Source organism: Crinia signifera, chromosome 4 (genome assembly GCF_055691185.1).
Source record: "Crinia signifera chromosome 4, ASM5569118v1, whole genome shotgun sequence".
Classification (NCBI taxonomy): Eukaryota; Metazoa; Chordata; class Amphibia; order Anura; family Myobatrachidae; genus Crinia; species Crinia signifera.
The window spans coordinates 278,065,140-278,074,898 of NC_139220.1; the positions used below are offsets into that span (position 1 = coordinate 278,065,140).

The 9,759-nt window shown below is 46.5% G+C and overlaps 1 long non-coding RNA gene across 1 annotated transcript in view; it reads left to right on the top strand.

Annotated features, from left to right (window-relative positions):
* Positions 1 to 507: 507 nt before the first annotated feature.
* The window catches only part of LOC146072612 (uncharacterized), a 60,629-nt gene continuing 51,377 nt past the window's right edge, over positions 508 to 9,759 (top strand). The window contains exons 1-2 of the long non-coding RNA XR_014473216.1: positions 508 to 709; positions 6,849 to 6,906. This is a non-coding gene — a long non-coding RNA (uncharacterized LOC146072612). The remainder of the gene's footprint in view (positions 710 to 6,848; positions 6,907 to 9,759) is intronic.

Sequence of the window (9,759 nt, forward strand, 5' to 3'; positions counted from 1 at the left end):
GGGTCCCCCGTATTTAAAGAACCAGCCCCAGGCACAACCAGCCGGCAGGGTAATGTCACAGCCGGGGGACACTTATAATATAAGGTCCCGCGGCCAAAACATTCTCCCTACCGACCAGTCAGCCTGGCCAGGGGCCCTGGGGGAGTGGGGACCCCCCCAATGAAGGGGTCCCCCCCCTCCAGGACTTACCTGACCAGGCTGAAGCCTGGTGCTGTCCTCGATGCCCCTGGGCGGTGGGCATCGAGCTGATGGTTTTGTGTAAAAAATAGAATAAAAACCATTGTTTTTTACTGTGGCACTACAAGTGCCAGCAAGCCTCCCCAGCAAGCTGGGACTTGGATAACCACAAGTCCCAGCCTGCTGGGCATTAAAGGGCCCGCTGGGTCTTGTAGTGCCACCGTAAAAAAAATAGTTAAATAAAACACACTGACACCCGTTTTAAATAAAAGTTTAATACACACATTACATACATACTGATACTTACTTTTCTTGATCCCGTAGGTAGCCCTGGTCCTGATGTCCTGTGTCGTCCTCCAGGTCCATGTCGGCTGTCTGCGTCGTCCTCCAGGTCCATGTCGACGGTCCGTGTCGTCCTCCAGGTCCATGGCGGTGTCCGGGTCCGAAGAAATCCATGTTGGAGCTGTGGAAGGAAATCCTACTCACCTGTTCCTGCGCTGAAGAAGTCTTCTCTTGATCCGACGTAGTCCAGGTAATCTTCCTGCTGTCGCCGGTCCCCGCTGTCTCCGCTGTCCGTGCATCGCGCTGAGGAGAGATGCTGAAGTTTCATATTCGGCGCCTCTCCTCAGACTGAATTCTATTGGCCGCCTAGCAGGCCAATCAGGAGCCGAGGGGCATCGAGGACAGCACCAGGCTTCAGCCTGGTCAGGTAAGTCCTGGAGGGGGGGGACCCCTTTATTGGGGGGGTCCCCACTCCCCCAGGGCCCCTGGCCAGGCTGACTGGTCGGTAGGGTTAATGCTTTGGCCGGGGGGACTTGCATAAAAAGTCTCCCCCCGGCTGTGGCATTACCCGCTGGCTGGTTTTGCCTGGGGCTGGTTCTTGAAATACGGGGGACCCCTAGTCATTTTGTCCCCCGTATTTTGGGAACCAGCCCCGGAGCAGGAGCCTGGGGCTGGTTGTTAAAAATCAGGGAACCCCTATTTGTCGGGTTCCCTGATTTTTAATTACCGGCTCCAGGCTCTGTCAGCCTGGTGCTGGTTTCGGCTGTGGGGGGGACCCCACGCCGTTTTTTTTTTTTATTTATTTTTTTTTCTATTTTTTTTACACCATGCAGCCTGCACGGATCTGACTGATCCGTGCAGACTGCTAGAAATAATTCGTATTAGCAGCCGTATATACGGCCGCTAATACGAATCATTACACCATCGGAGGGTTACAAAGCAGTCGTATATGACTGCTTTGTAACTGATCCTCCGGAACACGACTTTGCATACGACTTAAACAGTCGTATGCAGTCGTAGGGAAAATACCAATACGAAAAACTAGGTTTTTCATATTGGTAAATTTCCCCCTACATGTCATCCCCAAATATTTCAATCTTACTCTCTGCCACTACCTATATCATTAATGAATACATTAAACAAGTTGGGTCCCAATATTGAACCTTGTGGGACTCCACTTTGGACCTTACCCCAGCTGGAATGCAGGGCTGCCAAGAGAAATCCTGGGCCCCGGTACAACAACTTCCTGGGGCCCCCACGGACGGAGCTCCCCGCACTCTGTTGACCCTTGTTATGCCACTGCTTCCAAGGTGGATACAGGGACAAAAATTTACACCTTAATGCCTATTACACATGTCACACACCCATTACATACCTCCCAACTGTCTCGCTTACCGCGGGAACGTCCCGATATTCGGGGACGTTCCCACGTCCCGTCCGGGGCCGCCATTGTCCCGCGGTGGGGGGGACAGTTGGGAGCCCCCCGGCCTGCCATAATAGATGCTGTGCGCATGCGCACAGCATCTATTCAGTGCCGACGAGCGGCGAAAACAGGGGCGTGGCCGGAGGACGCATCATCCCGCGAGGCCATGCCCTGTTTTCTTGAGGCCGCGCCCCCTTTGCGGGAGCGCGCGCTGCTCCGCCGCGCAAAAGTATGCCATTACATATTGCCATTACATATTATACCACATGCCATAATGCTAATTACACGTTATGCCACACCGTAGTGGCCATTACACATTATACCATACACTGTAATACCTATTACATAGTTTACCACATGCCATAATGCCCATTACACATTATTCCACACACCATAATGCTCATTGCATATTATGCCACACACTGTAATGTCTATTACATATAATACCACACATATTATGCCACATACCTGTACTGTAAGTTCCACTTACCTAAATGCTCATTGCTATGGGCTTCATGCTTGATGCCAGGGGTTAACATGCTCTACCAGGGGTTAACATGCTGAATGCCATGGGTCTACATGCTCTGCCTGGAGTTATATACTCTGCCATGGGTTACATGCTCTGCCTGGAGTTACATGCTCAGCCAGGGGTTACATGTTCTGCCAGGGGTTACATCCTCTGCACAGAGTTACATGCTCTGCCAGGGGTTACATGCTCTGCCAGGGGTTACATGCTCTGCCCGGAATTAAATGTTCTGCCAGGGGTTAACATGCTCTGCCAGGGGTTAACATGCTCTTTGCCATGGGATTAACCTGCTCTGCCAGGGGTTAACATGCTCTGCCTGGAGTTACCTGCTCTGCCAGGGGTTACATGTTCTGCCAGGGGTTACATGCTCTGCACTGGGTTACATGCTCTGCCAGGGGTTAACATGCTCTGCCATGGGTTACATGCTCTGCCTGGAGTTACATGCTCTGCCCGGGGTTACATGTTCTGCCAGGGGTTACATGCTCTGCCTGGAGTTACATGCTCTGCCCGGGGTTACATGTTCTGCCAGGGGTTACATGCTCTGCACGGGGTTACATGCTCTGCACAGGGTTAGATGCTTTGCCCAGAGTTACATGCTCTGCCAGGTGTTAACATGTTCTGTCAGGAGCAAACTCCCAAATCACGTGGCGGTCTCTTAGCAGGCCCTGGGGTCGGAGAGCGGAAGGACCTCTGTGATGCTGCTGCCCCCATGCTGGTCCACGTCCACCCACATCCGCACTCCCAATGCCGCCACTGAAAAGTTGATTACGGTGCACTTAGACCCAGCGCACTCGCCACCAAATAAAAAAAAACTGTGTGTCCAGACCTGGGCCCCCCTGACAGGCCTGGGCCCGGGTAAACTGTACCTGCTCCCCCTCTCTCTCGGCACCCCTGCTGGAATGTATACCATTTACTACCACTCTCTCTGTCCCTGATTGTGCAACCAGGTTTTAATCCAATTACAGATTTTATCTCCTAGTTACCTAGTTTTATTAATAACCTTTTATGAGTCACCGTGTCAAAAGCTTGAGCGAAATCAAGAAGTATTACATCAACAGATTTCCCTAAGTCTACCCCCCTACTGACTTCTTCATAGAAGCTAATTAAATTAGACTGGCATGATCTATTTTTGACGAACCCATGCTGAGCCTTACTTATCTTCTCCTGTTCTAAGAAATTTTGGATACTATCTCTTGTTATTCCTTCTAATATTTTTCCCATAATGGATGTAAGGCTGACCAGTCTATAATTTTCAGGGTCAGTTTTGCTACCTTTCTTCCATATTGGTACTACGTTAGCTATACGCCAGTTACTTGATACCGTCGCTGATTTTATTGATTCATTGAATATAAGATATAACGGTATTTCTATGACAGAACTCAATACTTTTTGTCTCCTAGGGTGTATTTCGGCCGGGCCAGGAGATTTGTTACTATTTAGGTCCTGTAATCTATTTTTGACGATTTCTTCACTCAAACTTACAGTTTTGCAGCATTCAAGAGCTTAGCTTTCAATCTGTGGGAGAATCTCTGAAGATTCTTCCTTTTGTAAATACCGAAGCAAAAATAATTAATTGAATATTTGTTACTTATGTATTATCTGGGCTCCCATGTTAAATGCACCCCATTTTTTCATACCCCTACTATCCAACTACGCATGGAGTTGATTTTATATAGTGTGGCGAGCGCAGCGAGCCACCGTGCCCGAAGCGTGGCGAGCGGACGTGGTCTCATAAGAAAAACGGGAGCCCAGATATTACATAAGTACCGAATATTTCCACTTTATCTTTTTTCTCCTATTACCAGGGTACCCTGCTTATTTTTTCGTGGGCCAATATTTTCCTTCCTTAACCCTTTCCCGTTTATATAACTAGAATTTTTTGGGATTAGATATGCTATCTGCAGCTATTTTACGTTCAGTCTCTAATTTAGCCATCATGATTGTATTTCTTATTACCGTATATACTCAAGTATAAGTCAACCCGAATATAAGCCGAGGCACCTAAACTGGGAAAACTTATTGACTCGAGTGGGAAATGCAGCAGCTATACAGACAGACATAAAATACATAACTGCAATACTGTAATCTAGGAGCCATTATGAAAGTGTAGGAGACAGACATAATTAAAGTGCCCCTACACATATTAACATCAGCCATCTTGTGTGCTGCCCCTACACATATCAACCTAGTAATATAATTATACTTAGCCAAGGAGATAATGTGGGTGAAAATATTAAAAGCAATAAGACAACCGAACCTGGGGATTGTATGTCACCCACTGCCCACATAGGGGAGTATTCAATGTTTTTATTCTCCATGTGCAGCGAATCCTGTTTAGGATTCGCTGCACATTCGCAGGGTTCAGGAGGGCTGCAGCATTCGCTGCCAGCCCTCCCTGTCACCGCATTCAATGCAGCAGGGGCTCGCTGCCCCTGCTGGCAAATGTTAACCACCGGGGGACGGAGGCAGGAAGGAAATATCTAATGAGCGGCTCCCGGCCCCATGCTGGCGAATGTGTACAAAAAAAAAATTGTTAAAAAAATAAAAATGAAATATATATTTATGTGCTTCAAGCACATGAATAAAAATAGCATGACCCTTCACAGAAAAAAAATCTGTTTTTTTTTTTTTACACCAAAAAAAAACCCCTTTATTTTAAAAGATCACTTTCCAGTTCACCTTAAAAAGATGTCAAATGCAAAATGGTGAATCATGCCAAAAATCAGGGAGAAAGCAATTCACCATCCTATCATTGAATACACTCTTGGCGAATCCCAGTGAAAACCCCATTGAAATACACCACCGAATTGCAGCGAGCATGAAACGGAGAACTGGCCGGCATTCACTGTTCGCTTTCGGTGTTAGACTCGTCATCTGTGACTCTCAGTCATTGCAGCTCTGCGGTGGGAGTGGTGATGGCCTGGGCAAATGCCGACATTGGTGGAGACTGGGCTGGGGCCGGAGCCATCCAGTGGGCCACTTTGCAATTCTGGCAAGCAGCCAAGCTGCTCCTGGGGCTTGAGCGGAGTGCGTGCGCCGGGCAGGAGGGCAAGCTGCCTGCAGTGCTGTACTGCCGGGACCTCTCCTCGCCCGGTGCCTCAGGGGGAAATTGAGGCACGCCATCATGATGGCACCAGGATTTGTCGAGCCCTGCCCATTCCCTCTCCAGTGCTCACCTTGCTGCTAGCGCTGATTGTTCTCCTCGCTGCACTGCACTACCAGTCTGCCACTGCTCACTCAAGTATAAACCGAGGGGGACTTTTTCAGCATACAAAATGTGCTGAAAAAGTCAGCTTGAGTATATGGTATATTATTTATATGCGGCAAATGATTGGGGTGTCCCATCTTGTTTAAACGCTTTGATTGCCCTCCTTTTTTTAGCCATTTCAAATTTGACTTTGCCATTAAGCCATATTGGCTTTATTTTGACATTTGTTCTTTTTTTTTATCCTAGGAATAAATTTATCAGTTCCCTCCTGCAGTATTTTTTTTAAGTTTGCCACCTTTTAGCAGTATCCATACCTCTGAATAATTTTTTCCAGTTTGTATGCCTTAAGGACTCCTCAAACTTATCAAAGCGGTTAAACATTTAAATAAGATAACGGTCAGGAAATGTTTAAACCTATCATAATATATAAATACACAAACCTAATAGAACCAGTCCTACACTTTCTAAGCTCACAATCTCCCACTTCATGGTAAGGCTCCCATCTCTTCCTCCTGGCAGCTGCTCTCTGGTCCAGTGTGATGTTTGACGGCTCAGATCGGTACAGTAAATGTGGTAAAAGAAGCTGGTACACTGGGCATGTGCAGAAGCTCTGCTCTGTCCCTTACACTGCATGATGTGGTGGCAGCCCTAGTGATCATATTATATACCAGTGCTACTGTTTTCATAATTTAAGGCACTTGCCAAGAGGAGGGGGGTTTCCGGGCAACCAGTACCCCCCCCCCCCCCCCAGCGTTTGCCTATGAGCTCCTAACTCTCAGTTTACAAACATAGCCTGTAACAGTTAAGTGCTGGTTGGTTGGTATTTTGGGGGGATTTCACAATAAGCAATATTATAAATAATGTTGATCAAAAGGTGTGTATGGGGATGTAGAGTTAACGTTAAATCATTCAATGGTACGTAATAATTCCAATTAACCCCAGAAAACGTGTTTTTTTCAGGGAATTATAGGCAAATATTCAATGGTAAATGGGCCCCTATGAGATGTAGGCTTTTCCTGTGAGTCAGACCATATTTTTAAAGCATTTACATTGCAAAACAAGGTCGGTTTTGCCTTTCAAATGATTTCCACTTAAAAATACAGGCAGACCAGCAGGGATTCCCAGACAGCTGGAATATTGCAGGGTATTACATTTTGCCACTGTATTCTACTTTTTTTTTTCCCCTGTCCTGCTTTATACACCATAACCTGCAGCCTTATGTTCTCCTGCAGGAGTACAAGCCTGTGTCGTAAAGAGACTGGCAATCTGATTCACAGCGACACTGAATGGGTAAGTCCAACCTGATTGAAAGCTGGTACTGGGATTTTATTATGGTGAAGTATAGACGTGATAGGGGTAAATTTGCTAAAGCTTCTAAAAAAATGACCAACCAATCAGATTCTGTCTATCATTTTCTAGGATGCAATAGAGAAATTATAGACAGAATCAGATGGGTTGCTATGGGCAACATCACCTCTTTTCATTTTTAGAAGCTTTAGTAAAGTTACCCTGCTAGAGTATTAAGCAAATTCTCATTTCCACGTATAAGAGTGATGGCTGCTTTGTGAGTTCTGGGAATCCGGTGTGCCCCCTCAACAACTCCCATCCACCCACTCATCTACAGTAAAGAGAAGGCAGGAAGGTGTCTTCTCTTCTTGGAAGTATGTGCCAGGAAGTGACATCATCGACCAGATAAGAAGCTGTCAGTGCCGGGGCACAGTGGAGGGATGCCATGTTATCAATAAAGACACAATGTTTGTCACTATGGGGCAGATGTATTAAGCCGTAACAAGAGATAAATGCAAGGGTGATAAGGAGAGATAAATGTCCAGCCAATCACCTGCTAACTGCCATTGTACAGGCTGTGTTTAAAAAAATTCAGTAAGGAGCTGATTGGCTGGACATTTATCTCTCCTTATCACACTTGAATTTATCTCTTGTTAAGGCTTAATACATCTGCCCCTATGTCATCCAATTTTTTTAGGCTCTCCCTCCACCCTGGTGCTGCTCCCGAGAGGGAGCATCCATGTTCCTCAGCAGGGGGCGTGGTGGAGGCAGAATGGGAGCATGGCAATGGGATTGTGTCATCGCCCGCCCCTTCTGTCTGATCGGTAGCATGGCTGTGCATGTGGATGGACGGGAAGCGGAATGTGGGAGCCTACTTTCCCAGGTGGGGAGGCGGGAGTGCCACCCGCTTTTCCGGAGCTCCTGGCTGATACCATAGAGTAGGCAGGTATGCCTTGGTGCCATGTGCCGCCTGCTAACGTTCTTCTGGTGGTAGCAGTCCTCCCGGTTAAGGGAATGTTATGGCAGGAATCAATAAGTGCATTTCCTGGCTGTTGCATGAACATTCCGACCTTTGTTACTAACGTAGATGTTTCGGGGTTTATTTATGTCACAGAGAGGGTGTTACCCCATAGGGTTTATTTTGCTATATTCAATCTACTGCAGAGAATATTCAGTTTTTGTTTTGGGTGGATTGTGGATTGTAAGAGGTAGATTTACTAAAGCTTCTAAATCATATAATAAATGTTGCCCATAGCAACCAGCCAGATTCTATCATTTTCTTTGCAGAATAATATTGAAAAGTAATAGATTGTCTATTTTAGAAGTCTCAGTTAATCTACCTGTAAGGGACATGAGCTTCTTATCTTCTAAATAGGAGAAGTGGAGAATCTAGCTCCTAGTTACTATTTTCTAGATTATACCAGACTCGCATTGGTTGCTATAAGCAACTTAAGTCCAGTTTTGTAAATAATATCTCTATAAGGCTTGATTTTATATGTCAGCAATTGTAATCAGCAGTGTTTTGTGTCTGACAGCAGCTGCCATAATTTAGTAGTCTGCAACCAATCACTGGTCTTTGCCTACTGTTCATTGCTTGAGCATGAAATTGTCATTTGTAAAGGTATTTTATTTTAATGAGATCACGACAGACTTATGCCCCATTGACACCAACACCGGGCCACTGACAGTGACACATTCTCACATTTTTTTAAACTGCTCCCAGGAAAGTTGAAAATTGAGCACAATGATCTCTAAGTAAACTTGGGGACTGTGGTTTGCTGCAGTTGCTTGTGCATAGCAGACATATGTTGTATGTAAGCTGGTGTCACATCAGCATTTTAGAAGCCGCACATTTCCAAATGCTCACATGAGCATTGTGTGTTTTTCTGCCTGTTAGGTGATTATTCGGTACTTATGTAGTAACTGGGCTGCCGATTTTTTGATTGTATGCCTTAAGTTAAGGCATACAATCAGATGCGATGCGATGCGATATCGCATCGCATCGCATCCGATATCGCATCCGATATCGGATGCGATGACCCGATTTTTCCATAGGAATCAATGTTAAAATGATTCCTATGGAAAAATGGGTCCTTTTCATACCCCTACTATCCAAGTGGGCATGGAGTTGGATATAAACCTGTGGCGAGCGTAGCGAGCCACCGAGCCCGAAGCGTGGCGAGCGAAGCGAGCCCCGCGAGGGGACGGTATTCGTCCCCTCGCGGGGCTCGCTTCGCTCGCCACGCTTCGGGCTCGGTGGCTCGCTACGCTCGCCACAGGTTTATATCCAACTCCATGCCCACTTGGATAGTAGGGGTATGAAAAGGACCCATTTTTCCCATTGAATTCCATGTTAAAATGGACTCAGTCCATTTTAACATTGATTCCTATGGAAAAATCGGGTCATCGCATCGCATCGCATCGCATCGAATCGCATGGTCGCATGCGATGCGATGCGATCTCCCGATCCGACCCGATTTAGAAATCGGCAGCCCAGTTACTACATAAGTACCGATTATTCTGTACATTTTAGCTCAAATAATTCCTTGGTGCTTCAATTGCTTTTTGCCGCTTGCATGTGACAATTTAAGCATATTACATTCATTTCTGACAGCATATTTTCCCATGGACTTGGTGAAAATCATACATGTTGTGTTTGTGAGCATAACCAATCAGCTGGGGTGCCAATATAGAGAAGATCCCTTAACGTGGGTACACCAGGGCTGCCTATCCTCCCCCGGAATGTCCCCTTCCCAGCCCTACCGGAAAGATGGGCAACCCTCCCGGATATCTCTCCCCCCAGAGATGCAAATTGTGTCCTTTAGCCCTGACCCCTCCTGAAAGACCCATGAATCG